Here is a 12798-nt window from a genome sequence, read left to right as displayed (position 1 = left end):
TTGAATCTCCTCTGAATTCTTTTATGTATGATTGGTTATCTTTGCAAGTCTCTTTGAATTATCAGTTTGGTTTGGCCTACTAGATTGATCTTTCTTGCAATGGGAGAAGTGCTTAGCTTTGGGTTCAATCATGCGGTGCTCGATCCCAGTGACAGAAGGAGAAACGACATGTATTGTATTGTTGCCATCGAGGATAAAAAGATGGGGTTTATATCATATTGCTTGAGTTTATCCCTCTACATCATGTCATCTTGCCTAATGCGTTACTCTGTTCTTATGAACTTAATACTCTAGATGCATGATGGATAGCAGTCGATGTGTGGAGTAATAGTAGTAGATGCAGGCAGGAGTCGGTCTACTTGTCGCGGACGTGATGCCTATATACATGATCATGCCTAGATATTCTCATAACTATGCACTTTTCTATCAATTGCTCGACGGTAATTTGTTCACCCACCGTAATACTTATGCTATCTTGGTAGAAGCCACTAGTGAAACCTATGGCCCCCGGGTCTATTCTCCATCATATTAATCTCCCGTCAAATAGCTATTTATGTCGCCGTTTATTTTGCAATCTTTACTTTTCAATCTTTATCATAAAAATACCAAAAATATTATCTTATCATCTCTATCAGATCTCACTTTTGCAAGTGGCCATGAAGGGATTGACAACCCCTTTATCGCGTTGGTTGCAAGGTTCTTATTTGTTTGTGTAGGTACGAGGGACTTGCGTGTGGCCTCCTACTGGATTGATACCTTGGTTCTCAAAAACTGAGGGAAATACTTACGCTACTTTGCTGCATCACCCTTTCCTCTTCAAGGGAAAACCAACGCATGCTCAAGAGGTAGCAAGAAGGATTTCTGGCGCCGTTGCCGGGGAGTCTACGCACAAGTCAAGACATACCAAGTACCCATCACAAACTCTTATCCCTCGCATTACATTATTTGCCATTTGCCTCTCGTTTTCCTCTCCCCCACTTCACCCTTGCCATTTTATTCGCCCTCTCTTTCCATTCGCCTCTTTTTCGCTTGCTTCTTGTTTGCTTGTGTGTTGGATTGCTTGCTTGTCACGATGGCTCAAGATAATACTAAATTGTGTGACTTTGCCAATACCAACAACAATGATTTTTTAGCACTCCGATTGCTCCTTTTACCGATGCTGAATCTTGTGAAATTAATGCTGCTTTGTTGAATCTTGTCATGAAAGATCAATTTGCCGGCCTTCCTAGTGAAGATGTCACTACCCATCTAAACAGCTTTGTTGATTTGTGTGATATGCAAAAGAATAAAGATGTTGGCCTTCTTCGCTTAGAGATCGTGCTAAAACTTGGTTTTCGTCTTTGCCTAAAAATAGTATTGATTCTTGGAATAAGTGCAAAGATGCTTTTATCTCTAAGTATTTTCCTCCCGCTAAGATCATCTCTCTTAGAAATGATATTATGAATTTTAAGCAACTTGATCATGAACATGTTGCACAAGCTTGGGAGAGAATGAAATTAATGATATGCAATTGCCCTACACATGGTTTGAACTTACGGATGATTATACAAAAAATTTATGCCAGATTGAATTTTGCTTCTAGAAATCTTTTAGATTCGGCCGCGGGAGGCACTTTTATGGAAATCACTTTAGGAGAAGCTACTAAACTCCTAGATAATATTATGGTTAATTATTCTCAATGGCACACTGAAAGATCTACTAGTAAAAAGGTGCACGCAATTGAAGAGATTAATGTTTTGAGTGGAAAGATGGATGAGCTTATGAGATTTTTTGCTAATAAGAGTGCTTCTTCTAATCCTAATGATATGCCTTTGTCTACTTTGATTGAGAATAATAATTAATCTATGGATGTGAATTTTGTTGGTAGGAACAATTTTGGTAACAACGCTTATAGAGGAAACTTTAATCCTAGGCCATATCCTAGTAATTCCTCTAATAATTATGGTAATTCCTACAACAACTCTTATGGAAATTTTAATAAGATGCCCTCTGATTTTGAGACTAGTGTTAAAGAATTTATGATTTCTCAAAAGAATTTCAATGCTTTGCTTGAAGAAAAATTGCCTAAGATTGATGAGTTGGCTAGGAACATGGATAGAATTTCTCTTGATGTTGATTCTTTGAAACTTAGATCTACTCCACCTAAGCATGATATCAATGAGTCTCTCAAAGCCATGAGAATTTCCATTGATGAGTGCAAAGAAAGAACCGCTAGGATGCGTGCTAAGAAAGATTGCTTTGTAAAAGCATGTTCTTCTAGTTGTTATGATAATAAGGATGAAGATCTAAAAGTTATTGATGTGTCTCCTATTAAATCTTTGTTTTGCAATATGAATCTTGGTAATGATGGGACTGGAGATGAGTCAACTTTAGTTAGAAGGCGTCCCAATGATTCGGAGTTTCTAGATCTTGATGCAAAAATCGGTAAAAGTGGGATTGAAGAGGTCAAAACTTTACATAGCAACGAACCAACTATTTTGGATTTCAAGAAATTTAATTATGATAATTGTTCTTTAATAGATTGTATTTCCTTGTTGCAATCTGTGTCAAATTCTCTGCATGCTTATAGTCAAAATAAGGCTTTTACCAAACATATCGTTGATGCTTTAATGCAATCTTATGAAGAAAAGCTTGAATTAGAAGTTTCTATCCCTAGAAAACTTTATGATGAGTGGGAACCTACTATTAAAATTAAAATTAAAGATCATGAATGCTATGCTTTATGTGATTTGGGTGCTAGTGTTTCCACGATTCCAAAAACTTTGTGTGATATGTTAGGTTTCCGTGAATTTGATGATTGTTCTTTAAACTTGCATCTTGCGGATTCCACCATTAAGAAACATATGGGAAGAATTAATGATGTTCTTATTGTTGCAAATAGGAATTATGTGCCCGTAGATTTCATTGTTCTTGATATAGATTGCAATCCTTCATGTCCTATTATTCTTGGTAGACCTTTCCTTAGAACGATCGGTGCAATTATTGATATGAAAGAAGGAAATATTAGATTCCAATTTCCGTTAAGGAAAGGTATGGAACACGTTCTTAGAAAGAAAATAAAATTACCTTATGAATCTATTATGAGAGCCACTTATGGATTGCATACCAAAGATGATAATACCTAGATCTATCCTTGCCTTTATGCCTGGCTAGGGGCGTTAAACGATAGCACTTGTTGGGAGGCATGATACGCCCATTTTGCATCATGCTTTTATATCGATATTTATTGCATTATGGGCTGTTATTACACATTATGTCACAATACTTATGCCTATTCTCCTTCTGCTCCTCGTTGGGTTCGACACTCTTACTTATCGAAAGGACTACGATAGATCCCCTATACTTTTGGGTCATCAAGACTCTTTTCTAGCGCCGTTGTCGGGGAGTGAAGCGCCTTTGGTAGGTGGAATTTGGTAAGGAAAAATTTATATAGTGTGCTGAAATTTGCTGTCACTTGTTACTATGGAAAGTAATCCTTTGAGGGGCTTGTTCGGGGTATCTTCACCCCGACCAGTAGAGCAAATAGTTGCTCCTCAACCTACTGAACCTACTGAAAATGTTTACTTTGAAATTCCTTCGGGTAAGATAGAGAAACTGCTAGCTAATCCTTTTGCGGGAGATGGAACATTGCATCCCGATTTACACCTAATCTATGTGGATGAAGTTTGTGGATTATTTAAGCTTGCAGGTATGCCCGATGATGTTATCAAGAAGAAGGTCTTCCCTTTATCTTTGAAGGGAGATGCATTGACATGGTATAGGCTATGTGATGATATGGGATCATGGAACTACAAACGATTGAAACTGGAATTTCATCAGAAGTTTTATCCTATCCACCTTATTCATCGTGATCGCAATTATATATATAATTTTTGGCCTCGCGAAGGAGAAAGCATCGCTCAAGCTTGGGGGAGGCTTAAGTCAATGTTATATTCATGCCCCAATCATGAGCTCTCAAGAGAAATGATTATTCAAAAAATTTATGCTCGGCTTTCTGACAACAATCGCTCCATGCTCGATACTTCTTGTACTGGTTCCTTTATGATGAAGACTATTGAATTCAAATGGGATTTATTGGAAAGAATTAAACGCAACTCTGAAGATTGGGATCTCGACGAAGGTAAGGAGTCAGGTATAACACCTAAGTTTGATTGTGTTAAATCTTTTATGGATACCAATGTTTTCCGTAAATTTAGCACTAAATATGGACTTGACTATGAGATAGTAGCTTCTTTTTGTGAATCCTTTGCCACTCATGTTGATCTCCCTAAGGAGAAGTGGTTTATGTATCACCCTCCCATAGAAGTAAAAGTAGTTGAACCTATTAAAGTTGAAGAAAAGACTATCACTTATAATGATCCTATTGTTCCTACTGCTTATGTTGAGAAACCACCTTTTCCTGTTAGGATAAAGGATCATGCTAAAGCTTCAACGGTGGTTCGTAAAAGTAATATTAGAACTTATACACCTCCTGAGCAAGTTAAAGTTGAACCTAATATTGCTATGGTTAAAGATCTCTTGGCTGATAATATTGATGGGCATGTTATTTACTTCTGTGATGAGACTGCTAGAATCGCTAAACCTAGTGCTAAAGATAAACATAGACCTGTTGTAGGCATGCCTGTTATTTCTGTTAAAATAGGAGATCATTGTTATCATGGCTTGTGTGATATGGGTGCTAGTACTAGTGCAATACCTATTTCCTTATACAAAGAAATTATGCATGATATTGCACCAGCTGAGATAGTAGATATCGATGTTACCATTAAGCTTGCTAATAGAGATACTATTTCACCAATTGGGATTGTTAGAGATGTTGAAGTCTTGTGTGGGAAAGCTAAATACCCTGCTGATTTTCTTGTTCTTAGTTCCCCACAAGATAGCTTTTGTCCCATCATATTTGGTAGACCCTTCTTGAATACTGTTAATGCTAAGATAGACTACGAAAAGGATGTTGTTACTATTGGTTTGGATGATATGTCTCATGAGTATAATTTTTCTAAATTTCGTAGACAACCCCGTGATGAAGAATTGCCTAGTAAGGATGAAATTATTGGTCTTGCTTCTATTGTCGTGCCCCCTAATGATCCTTTAGAACAATATTTTCTAGACCATGAAAATGATATGTTTATGAATGAAAGAAGGGAAATAGATGAAGTATTCTTTAAACAGGGACCTATTCTAAAACACAACTTGCCTGTTGAAATCCTAGGGGATCCTCCTCCACCCAAGGGTGATCCCGTGTTTGAGCTTAAACCATTACTCGATACTCTTAAATATGCTTATCTTGATGAAAAGAAGATATATCCTGTTATTATTAGTGCTAACCTTTCAGAGCATGAGGAAGAGAAATTATTGAAAACTCTGAAGAAGCACCGTGCTGCTATTGGATATACTCTTGATGATCTTAAGGGCATTAGTCCCACTCTATGTCAACACAAAATTAATTTGGAGAAAGATGCCAAACCAGTTATTGATCACCAACGACGGTTGAATCCTAAGATGAAAGAAGTGGTAAGAAAGGAAATATTAAAGCTCCTTGAGGCAGGTATAATTTATCCCGTTGCTGATAGTCAGTGGGTAAGTCTTGTCCATTGTGTCCCTAAGAAGGGAGGTATTACTATCGTTCCTAATGATAAAGATGAATTGATTCCGCAAAGAATTATTACAGGTTATAGGATGGTAATTGATTTCCGCAAATTAAATAAAGCTACTAAAAAAGATCATTACCCTTTGCCTTTCATTGCAAATGCTAGAAAGATTATCCAAACATACACATTTTTTGTTTCTAGATGGTTACTCTGGTTTCTCTCAAATACGTGTGTCAGCTGATGATCAAGCAAAGACCACTTTTACTTGCCCTTTCAGTACATTTGCCTATAGATGTATGCCTTTTGGTTTATGTAATGCACCTGCTACCTTTCAAAGATGCATGATGGCTATATTCTCTGATTTTTGTGAAAAGATTTGTGAGGTTTTCATGGATGATTTCTCCGTTTATGGATCCTCTTTTGATGATTGCTTGAGCAACCTTGATCGAGTTTTGCAGAGATGTGAAGAAACTAATCTTGTCTTGAATTGGGAGAAGTGCCACTTTATGGTTAATGAATGCATTGTCTTGGGGCATAAAATTTCTGAAAGAGGTATTGAAGTTGATAAAGCTAAAGTTGATGCTATTGAAAAGATGTCGTGTCCCAAGGACATCAAAGGTATAAGAAGTTTTCTTGGTCATGCCAGTTTTTATAGGAGGTTCATTAAGGACTTCTCAAAAATTTCTCGGCCTCTGACTAATCTATTACAAAAAGATATACCTTTCGTTTTTGATGATGATTGTGTAGAAGCATTTGAAATACTTAAGAAAGCATTAATCTCCGCACCTATCGTTCAGCCACCTGACTGGAATTTACCCTTTGAAATTGTGTGTGATGCTAGCGATTATGCTGTAGGTGCTGTTCTAGGGCAAAGAGTTGATAAGAAATTAAATGTCATCCAATATGCTAGTAAAACTCTAGACAATGCCCAGAGAAATTATGCTACTACTGAAAAGGAATTCTTAGCAGTTGTATTTGCTTGTGATAAGTTTAGACCTTATATTGTTGATTCTAAAGTAACTATTCACACTGATCATGCTGCTATTAAATATCTTATGGAAAAGAAAGATGCTAAACCTAGACTTATTAGATGGGTTCTCTTGCTACAATAATTTGATTTGCATATTATTGATAGAAAGGGGGCTGAGAACCCCGTTGCAGACAACTTGTCTAGGTTAGAAAATGTTCTTGATGACCCACTACCTATTGATGATAGCTTTCATGATGAACAACTGAATGTCATAAATGCTTCTCGTACTGCTCCATGGTATGCCGATTATGCTAATTACATTGTTGCTAAATTCATACCACCTAGTTTCACATACCAGCAAAAGAAGAAGTTTTTCTATGATTTAAGACATTACTTCTGGGATGACCCACATCTTTATAAAGGAGTAGATGGTGTTATTAGGCGTTGTGTACCTGAGCATGAACAGGAACAGATCCTACGCAAGTGTCACTCTGAGGCTTATGGAGGACACCACGCTGGACATAGAACTGGACATAAGGTATTGCAATCCGATTTTTATTGGCCTACTCTCTTCAAAGATGCCCGTAAGTTTGTCTTATCTTGTGATGAATGTCAAAGAATTGGTAATATTAGTAGACGTCAAGAAATGCCTATGAATTATTCACTTGTTATTGTCCATTTGATGTTTGGGGCTTTGATTATATGAAACCGTTTCCTGCCTCTAATGGATATACACATATTTTAGTTGCTGTTGATTACGTTACTAAGTGGGTAGAAGCTATTCCAACTAGTAGTGCTGATCATAACACCTCTATTAAGATGCTTAAAGAAGTTACTTTTCCGAGGTTTGGAGTCCCTAGATATTTAATGACTGATGGTGGCTCACATTTCATTCATGGTGCTTTTCGTAAAATGCTTGCCAAGTATGATGTTAATCATAGAATTGCATCTCCTTATCACCCACAGTCTAGTGGTCAAGTAGAATTGAGCAATAGAGAGCTTAAAGTAATTCTGCAAAAGACTGTTAATAGGTCTAGAAAGAATTGGTCCAAGAAACTTGATGATGCATTATGGGCCTATAGAACTGCATACAAAAATCCTATGGGTATGTCTCCGTATAAATGGTTTATGGAAAAGCATGTCATTTACCTCTCGAACTAGAACATAAGGCATATTGGGCCATTAAAGAGCTCAATTATGATTCCAAACTTGCCGGTGAAAAGAGGCTATTTGACATTAGCTCACTTGATGAATGGAGAACCCAAGCCTATGAGAATGCCAAACTGTTTAAAGAAAAAGTTAAAAGATGGCATGACAAAAGGATACAAAAACGTAAGTTTAATGTAGGTGATTATGTGTTGCTATACAACTCTCATTTAAGATTTTTTGCAGGAAAACTCCTCTCCAAATGGGAAGGTCCTTATGTCATCGAGGAAGTCTATCGTTCTGGTGCCATAAAAATCAACAACTTTGAAGGCACAAATCCGAAGGTGGTGAACGGTCAAAGAATTAAACATTACATCTCAGGTAATCCTATAAATGTTGAAACTAATATTATTGAAACCGTAACCCCGGAAGAATACATAAGGGACACTTTCCAGAACATTTCAGACTCCGAAAAGGAATAAGTACGTGGTACGGTAAGTAAACCGACTCGAAAACAGTTCTAATGGCAATTTTTCTCCGTTTTGGAATATTTAGAAAAAATGAAAAATAAGAAGCAGTCCGGGAAGGACACGAGTCTTCCTCGAGGGTGGGAGGCGCGCCCTACCCCCTGGGCGCGCCCCCTGCCTCGTGGGCACCTCGTGTGCTCTCCGGACTCCGTTTTCTTGCACGATACGTATTTTGGTCGGTAAAAATTCATTATATAATATCCCGAAGGTTTTGACCTCCGTATCACACAAATATCCTCTGTTCTTGTTTCAAGCTGTTTTCTGCCAGAGACGTGAAGGCCAGGCATCATGTCGTCCCCCTCCTCCAACAATCAGGGCAACGATGCTTGGCTGATGAAGATAGAGCTGAAGAGAGAAAAACACGAGGAGATCAACAAGGATGATGGGATCAAGAAGACTATGGAAGATCAAGCTCCGGCAGCAGAAGAAGAAGACACCCTTCCACCTCTCTTTACCCCAACTGAGATTGAAGCTTTCAAGATGATTGAGTTAGCTCGTATACAAAACAAGTACCTCACATGTGAAAATATTTTGTTGAAGGATCATATCGTCGCACTCAATGGCATTATCCGCAAGTTGGAGGATCTCTTACGCTCGATGTGCGACTATCCGTCATCACCACCATCCTCTTCACCGGCAAAGGAGATCTAATCACATGGGTATGGGCACTCCCCTTGGCAACCGCCAAGCTTGGGGGAGGTGCCCCGGTATCGTATCACCATCACACTCCTATCTTTACCGTTTTTCTTAGTTCGATCCTTTTGGTAATATCTTGTCTAGTAGAATAAAGTTTTTGGTATGATCTAGTTTTGAGTTTTGCTTTATGATCCCCTTATGTAATCGAGTCCGTGAGCTATATAATAAAGATTAGTGTTGAGTCAAAGGCTTGGTTATTTTGCAATGATCTTGAGTGAATAAAAGGGAAAGAAAACATAAAAAGGAACAAAGAGATCATATTGATCTTATGGAGAGTAATGACTTCACATATAAAGAGTATGATGATTAAAAGTTGTTGAGAGTTGACAAACATAGTTTTGGTCATCGTTGCAATTAATAGGAAGTAATAAAGAAAGAGAGGTTTCACATATAAATATACTATCTTGGACATCTTTTATGATTGTGAGCACTCATTAAAATATGACATGCTAAAGAGTTGATGTTGAACAAGGAAGACAACGTAATGGATTATGTTTTCTTACATCTGAAATAAAGTATATTGTCATGGATCATCCAACATGTTGAGTTTGCCTTTCTCCCTCATGCTAGCCAAATTCTTTGCACCAAGTAGAGATACTACTTGTGCTTCCAAATACCCTTAAACCCAGTTTTGCCATGAGAGTCCACCATATCTACCTATGGATTGAGTAAGATCCTTCAAGTAAGTTGTCATCGGTCCAAGCAATGAAAATTGCTCTCTAAATATGTATGATTTATTAGTGTGGAGAAAATAATCTTTATATGATCTTGTGATGTGGAAGAAATAAAAGCGACGGACTGCATAATAAAGGTCCATATCACAAGTGGCAATATAAAGTGACGTTCTTTTGCATTAAGATTTCGTGCATCCAACCATGAAAGCGCATGACAACCGCTGCTTCCCTCTGCGAAGGGCCTATCTTTTACTTTTACCTTCTACTTTATGCAAGAGTCATGGTGATCTTCACCTTTCCTTTTTACATTTTATCCTTTGGTAAGCACATTGTGTTGGAAAGATCCTGGTGTATATATATATATATATATATATATATATATATATATATATATATATATATATATATATATATATATAATTGGATGTAAGTTAGCATGAGCTATTATTGTTGACATTACCCTTGAGATAAAAGGTTGGGAGGCGAAACTATAAGCCCGTATCTTTCTCTGTGTCCGACTAAAACTCCATAACCACAAGTATTGCGTGAGTGTTAGCAATTGTGAAAGACTAAATGATAGTTGAGTATGTGTGCTTGCTGAAAAGCTCTTATATTTACTCTTTCTGATGTTATGATAAATTGCAATTGCCTCAATGACTGAGATTATAGTTTGTTAGTTCTCAATGAAATTTCCGATTCATACTTTACATTGTGAATAGATTGTTACTTTAGCATAAGAAATAATATGACAATATCCATATATGTTGCTGTTATAAGAATGATCATGATGCCCTCATGTCCATATTTTATTTTATCGACACCTCTATCTCTAAACATGTGGACATATTTATCGTTATCGGCTTCCACTTGAGGACAAGCGAGGTCTAAGCTTGGGGGAGTTGATACGTCCATTTTGCATCATGCTTTTATATCGATATTTATTGCATTATGGGCTGTTATTACACATTATGTCACAATACTTATGCCTATTCTCTCTTATTTTACAAGGTTTACATAAAGAGGGAGAATGCCGGCGGCTGGAATTCTGGGCTGGAAAAGGAGCAAATATTAGAGACCTATTCTGCACAACTCCAAAAGTCTTGAAACTCCACGAAAGTTATTTTTGGAAATAATAAAAAATACTGAGCGAAGAAAATACCAGAGGGGGCCCACACCCTGGCCACGAGGGTGGGGGGCGCGCCCTACCCCCCTGGGCGCGCCCCTGCCTTGTGGGCCCCCTGGTGGCCCTCCGGTGCCCATCTTCTGCTATATGAAGTCTTTCGTCTGAGAAAAAAACCAGAAGCAAGCTTACGGGACGAAACTCCGCCGCCACGAGGCGGAACCTTGGCGGAACCAATCTAGGGCTCCGGCGAAGCTGTTCTGCCGGGGAAACTTCCCTCCGGGAGGGGGAAATCATCGCCATCGTCATCACCAACGATCCTCTCATCGGGAGGGGGTCCATCTTCATCAATATCTTCACCAGCACCATCTCCTCTCAAACCCTAGTTCATTTCTTGTATCCAATCTTTGTCTCATAGCCTGAGATTGGTACCTGTAGATTGCTAGTAGTGTTGATTACACCTTGTAGTTGATGCTAGTTGGTTTATTTGGTGGAAGATCATATGTTCAGATCCATTATGCATATTAATACCCCTCTGATTATGAACATGAATATGCTTTGTGAGTAGTTACGTTTGTTCCTGAGGACATGGGAGAAGTCTTGCTATTAGTAGTCATGTGAATTTGGTATTCGTTCGATATTTTGATGAGATGTATGTTGTCTCTCCTCTAGTGGTGTTATGTGAACGTCGACTACATGACACTTCACCATTGTTTGGGCCTAGAGGAAGGCATTGGGAAGTAATAAGTAGATGATGGGTTGCTAGAGTGACAGAAGCTTAAACCCTAGTTTATGCGTTGCTTCGTAAGGGGCTGATTTGGATCCATATGTTTCATGCTATGGTTAGGTTTACCTTTATACTTATTTTGTAGTTGCGGATGCTTGCAATAGGAGCTAATCATAAGTGGGATGCTTGTCCAAGTAAGGACAACACCCACGCACCGGTCCACCCACATATCAAATTATCAAAGTACCAAACGCGAATCATATGAGCGTGATGAAAACTAGCTTGACAATAATTCCCATGTGTCCTCGGGAGCGTTTTCCTTCATATAAGAGTTTGTCCAGGCTTGTCCTTTGCTACAAAAAGGATTGGGCCATCTTGCTGCACTTTATTTACACTTGTTACTTGCTACCCGTTACAATTTATCTTATCACAAAACTATCTGTTACCGATAATTTCAGTGCTTACAGAGAATACCTTGTTAAAAACCGCTTATCATTTCCTTCTGCTCCTCATTGGGTTCGACACTCTTACTTATCGAAAGGACTACGATAGATCCCCTATACTTGTGGGTCATCAAGGCAACCCAATTTTATTTTTGTTTCTTGCTTTTTGGTTCTGTTTAGTAATAAATCTTTGATCTAGCCTCTGGTTAGATGTGGTATTATGTTTTAATTAGTGTTTGTGCCAAGTAAAACCTATAGGATCTTCTTGGATGATAGTTATTTGATCTTGCTGAAAAAGTCAGAAACTTTCTGCTCACGAAAACAATTGTTAAAAATCACCAGAACGTGATAAAATACTGATTCCAATTGCATTAGATCAATAAACAAATTATCTAGGTTGTACTATTTTGGTAGACGTTTCTGAGTTACAGAAGTTTGCGTTAGATACAGATTACTACAGACTGTTCTGTTTTTGACAGATTCTGTTTTTCGTGTGTTGTTTGCTAATTTTGATGAATCTATGGCTAGTATCGGAGGTTATGAACCATAGAGAAGTTGGAATACAGTAGGTTTAACACCAATATAAATAAAGAATGAGTTCATTACAGTACCTTGAAGTGGTGTTTTGTTTTATTTCGCTAACGGAGCTCATGAGATTTTCTGTTAAGTTTTGTGTTGTGAACTTTTCAAGTTTTGGGTAAAGATTTGATGGATCATGGAAAAAGGAGTGGCAAGAGCCTAAGCTTGGGGATGCCCAAGGCACCCCAAGGTAAAATTCAAGGACAGCTAAAAGCCTAAGCTTGGGGATGCCCCGGAAGGCATCCCTCTTTTGCCTTCGTCCATCGGTAACTTTACTTGGAGCTATATTTTTATTCACCACATGATATGTGTTTTGCTTGGAGCG

Source organism: Aegilops tauschii, chromosome 7 (genome assembly GCF_002575655.3).
Source record: "Aegilops tauschii subsp. strangulata cultivar AL8/78 chromosome 7, Aet v6.0, whole genome shotgun sequence".
Lineage (NCBI taxonomy): Eukaryota > Viridiplantae > Streptophyta > Magnoliopsida > Poales > Poaceae > Aegilops > Aegilops tauschii.
This window is presented reverse-complemented; position numbering follows the sequence as displayed.